This window comes from Alligator sinensis, unplaced genomic scaffold (genome assembly GCF_000455745.1).
Source record: "Alligator sinensis unplaced genomic scaffold, ASM45574v1 scaffold217_1, whole genome shotgun sequence".
Classification (NCBI taxonomy): domain Eukaryota; kingdom Metazoa; phylum Chordata; order Crocodylia; family Alligatoridae; genus Alligator; species Alligator sinensis.
Window position 1 is genome coordinate 158,532 of NW_005842937.1, and position 5,376 is coordinate 163,907.

Genomic DNA, 5,376 nt, shown 5'->3' on the forward strand with positions numbered 1-5,376 from the left:
TGCCCAGTATGTATTTGTAAAGATATATGTTTTGGAAGTGGTCAGGGCATCGTTTCCCTTTATTTGTAGCTGTGGTGCAGTAAAACTTTCGAGTCAAAAATGGGAAGAAACCTCTCAGTGGAACTACTAAAGAACTTGTGTTGCTGAAAAAACTCCCATGGCCCACAGTAGTCAACAACAGTCTTTCCACTGACTTCAGTGGTCTCTAGATACTCCCCTGTCAGGTGTTCTCTCTGCTGCACATCCAGTGGAGAAGCAAAATTTTAAGTGTTTTACTAATTATTTTATGTTCTTATTTTTCATTTAAAAACTGATTGTTATCCAGGGCTTTGCATAACAGGCTCAACTACATATTTCATTCCTCATATCCATCTCTGTACTTATATCACTACTCCTATTTCTGCCTGTGGAAGCATGCTTTCTGACTATAAAGCAGCTTGTGGTTGAGTGAAAACAATCAGCTATAGAAGAAATAACCTGCCATATTAGTTCTTCTACCTTCATATAAAGGTAACATATTAAAAATTTCCAGGAGAACCAGGACCCATTTCACCACCTATGAATCAGTATTATCCTAGTGCACCACCATTCAGAAGAGTCTGAATCCTCACACACACCTTCACCAACGCCTAATCCAAAGCCTGCTTCAGGTTCTGGGAATCTTTTTATTCATTCCACTGGGCACTTTATCAGGCCTTAGGCCTCTCGTGTGTTTATACATGTGCTCCAGGAGGCATGGGGGAGGGGAGGCACTTTAATTAGAGCAGCTCTGAGAACCACTCTAATTAAAGTATGTCAAATAAGCTTTAGTTAAAGCGCCTCCACCACCATTTTCATAGTGGGGATGCCGATGCACGTGACACTGGAGTCTGCTGGAGCATGGTAATTGCCATGTTCCAGCAGGCTTGAGTCTGCTCTGACATGCTATAATTACAGTGCATAAGAGCAGCCTCCATGCACATAAATAGGCACCCCCAGAGACCATAGAATCAGTGTTTCCAAATCACAATGAAATATTCTAGATATTGCAACTTCTTAACTGAGAGCTCTTTATCTTTTTACTAGTTACGTTTTACGGAGCAGTATAACAGAATACATTTCTGAGCCAGAAATTTCAGGATGGAAATCTGTGGCCTGTATTAGTCAGAATCTCAGATCAGATTAACACAATGGTCCCTTTTAAAATTTGTACAGAAAATCCTAGAGCCACAACTCCACTGCTATGCAGAAGAATGAATTACAAGCAGTTAATTATAGTTTCTCATAAAGATGCTGTATGTGCTACAACTTTTGTGTTATCATATATTTTATTAAATTATCTTCAGTGATACTGTCCAAAATACTCAGGTAAATTAGCTGTCTTTTAAAGGAAAAGCTGCTTCTCACATAGTTGAGCCTTTATTTTTTTCCTCCTTTAGTGACCTATAGGCATATGCAGGCCTTAGAAACCAAAAGAAAGAAAGCCTCCTGCATTAAAAATGTGATCTGTTTTTCTACATTGTCACTGTTTTATCATCATTATTATTGTGTACAGGCAGTCCTCAGACTTATGACACAATTGGTTCCTGAAAACCAGGTCTTAGGTTGAAATGCTGTAACTGGGAACCAATTTTCTCATAAGAAACAATGTTATAAATGGGGGATTGGAGGATCCGGAGGGAGGGAGTCCACAAGGCCTAAGAGAATCTCCGGAGTGGAGTTTTTCAACAGAGGATCCGGAGGAGAGCCTGAGGGAAACAAAACTACAGCCACAGATAGAGCCTTCCTGCACATGGGGGAGACCCCAAAGAGACTGTAAACATTCATAGGGGAGCAGGGTAGGCTAGCACATAGCAAAGAATGGACTAGGGGATTTTTTTGGTCTGGATTATGGTGATTGGGATGTTGAGCACCTTATCACGAATAAAAGGGGCATTGCTGGAGCCTGACAAGAAGGCTAACAAGCAGCACCTGTAGGCAGACGAGCTCAGGGCAGTGCTAGCAAGCCCTATAATACCTACAGTCATCACAAATATACTATATAGAAAAGAGATCCTATTAATGTCAGGTTTTAAACCGTCTTCCTTTCTAATAGTTTTCTGTCTCTATATAGAAGGCTTCCCATTCTTGCCATGAACATAAGAAACTGTAGTTTTGATCTTTAATTTACTAATAGCTGTGCCCTGAAAACCTACAAATTGGAAACTTCCCAGATGCCAGTGGCACATTTAAAAAAATCAGTTGAGAAGGGATTTGAAATTTAATTTGCAAGAGAGAAAGGAATCACAAAGGTTTTGTTATAATTGGCAAGCTGATTTTTTTTTCTCAAAGTGATCAAACTCCATATGGTTAAGCTAAATGAGTTTGCTGATAAAGAAAATAATTTCTTAAACGCTGGCTTTTCTGTGAGCCAGCAAAGAGAACTGACATCACCCAAATGATAATATTCGTTTCGTTTTTCTTGCTTTGAATGGCTGTGACAGGTTGAAAGTTAACAAAAGCTGTTAAGCTTTCTAAGTTTCTCAGTTCCACCAGATGGTAATGCTGCTGAGATGTTAATGTGTAAACCAATCATAATGAGTTTCATTGTGTAGACAGGGTAAAAGTTGTGCTTCTTCCCTCCATGTACACTTTCTTATGAAGTGACAAATCTAACTCTGGCTGGCACTATGAAACAGCAGCAGTACCACCTGAGGCATCATCTGCAAAAATAATTTTGTTGCCTAGGACCAGATTCCTCACACCTGGCTGGTAGAGACGTTCTATTTAGAGAACATTTCAGCTGCTCCTAGGTGTGTCTACACAAGATGTTTACTGCAGAGCTGCCTAATTAACAGCAGTAAATGTGTCAGCTTCTACATGTGAGCCCCTATTAGGCTGCAGTTGAAGACAGGGTGGCAGGGTGACTTAATTAATGGGCTCAGAGGGTTGTTAGGCCTCTATAGCCTGCCAGCTATATTTTACATATGTGGGCCCTAAAGGAACTCTACTTGGAAATTGGTGTACAGCCTGACCCCATCCCGAGACATCCAAAAGACAAATACCTCAATGAAGACTCAGCACAGGATCAAACTTAATGAGAGTGTATATTAAATGAGCGTCATAACACAACAAGAACAAATCAAATCAGAACAAGCCAATATGAACACTATTTACAACATGGAATCATGCAACACCAACATGTCATCCTTAGGTGGTGACCTAGAGCACCAAGGCCTAGTCTGCAGGAAAGTTGGCTACTCAGCCTCTGTCACACAAAGGATTTCTATGCCATTCTCCCTCACAAGGGATACTAGGCACCTCAGGAAAAGGGTGGGTTATACTTCACCCTTCCAGGGGAGGCTAGGACAGCTACAATATGCAGGTATATCCACCGATGGCAAACAACGTTCCTCAGATAAGTAATTTGTTGATCATCTAAGCACCCTGAACTCTCAGTCAACGCTGTCCACTCTCACAGGCAAAGCACCCAACTCTCAATTGTGCTCTCTAACAGACTCCAGTCACAAACCCAGTCATGCACAATCACCCTCAGACACCCACACAACCCATTCACCCCCACACAGTTGCGCCGAGCCAGTCACACGCTCACTCGAGATCCAAATGTGTGCTGAGATAATGCCTGATACAGGTTTTATAGTGGCTACCTCCTGCCACTTGTCAATCATACTCTTGTCCAATCATCACTTGCATTATGCTGTCCATCAGTGGTATCTTTCAAATAGACCACTCATACCTGTGATCACCACACAGCTCATTACCATAAATTGGCAGCCATCACTGCCCTGGACACAGAGGTGCATTGCTATGCCTCTGGCTGTTCTAGCTTTTATTTCAAAGAGCACCATTTCCCTTCTTAGCTATGTAATCCAGGCCAGAGGTGATGAAAGTTTACATTAACATAGATAGGACCATGTCTAAGAAGAAAGTATGAAGTCTACTGTGTTGCAGATAAAAGAGGCTATTTCTAGTCATGGTTGTTATCTGAGAAGCTAGAAGCAGCAATTAATTCATTTTGGCTCCAAGCCTACAAAAACCCAATCTTGTTTTCAATTTAGACAATTAAAATAGGGCTATGGTGTTCAGTTTTGCCACCTAATTCCCTTGCTGAGATTTTGCAAACTATATGAAACTCATCTTCCATCTGCTTCTGAACTAATAAAACATATTCTAGCCACAGTACATTTAATATTCAACTGTTCACAATACAAAAAATTGCTATGAATGTAAATCATACCTGCAGTATGAATGGTTATTCTAAATCATTTTAAAAATAGCCCTGATAAAAGAGGTCTCTCTAGGAACTCAATGTGATCAATGGTGTCCTGGTGTTTATCACTCAGCATAAATTTTTACAAAAAAAACAACTTAAACTTGCTGTGTCCTAATGTTCCACATAAATCCAGGATGAAGCTGTGATTTTCTCATAGCTTCATCTGGCAGATGGAAACAAGTGGAGTATTCATATGCATCAGGTAATTTCCTGCTGTTTCAACAGTTTGCCATCCTCAGTGCTGTGACCCAGGCCCATCGCTGAGGTCTGAGTGATCTTGGAGGGAATTGGTTGTGTCTTCTCAATCTCCAGCATATTTTTCTTGTGTAATCAGCCCTGTATCTCATGAAAAATTTATTCAAGGAGCATTTCTTCACTGCTACATCCTCCCAGAGAATTACAAGATTGGTGCAATATGGTAGCAGAAGTAACTGTACTGTTTTTAAACATGGGCTATTACTGAAATTATTAATACCTATGGTTTTATTTCTTTTTTAAAAGACTTCAGCCCTTTAGTTTGCTGTTAGGCCAGTTTATATAAGCATGCTTTCCTATTATTATTATATCCTTGTCCTTTAATTCCCTCTCCTTTCATTTGACTATGAAACCCACTTGGCACCACTTTACTTTTAACTTTGGATCGTATGCACTTTAGAGGCAGGAATTTTCTTGTGCTATGTGTTTGTATTTTGCCCAGCACAGAGATGCTCACATCTAACTGAGGACTCTAGATGCTACTGCAATAGAAGCTGGATCATTCATAGACAGATGGTTTGCAACCCACTTAATTTACAGAGGGTTTGCTGAATTAAGGATGAGCTGCTCAGCTGTTTGATGCAACTTTTACTTCAAAGTGCATCACTTCTCCAGTGAGTTGGAATTCATCAGAGGTTTTACATAACTAAGAGGGGAAATGGTGCTCTTTGAAATAAAAGCTAGAACACCTCAAAACAGCCAGAGGCATAGCAATGCACCTCTGTGTCCAGGACAGTGATGGCTGCCAATGGTGGTGGTAGTTATTTTTGTGCTCTCCCTCTCCAAATACAGCACCCTGGGCTGCTGCCCTGCTTGCCTCTCCCAGCCCCCCCCCCCCCCCCGGCCCGCCCCTCTACCTTGGGCGCGCG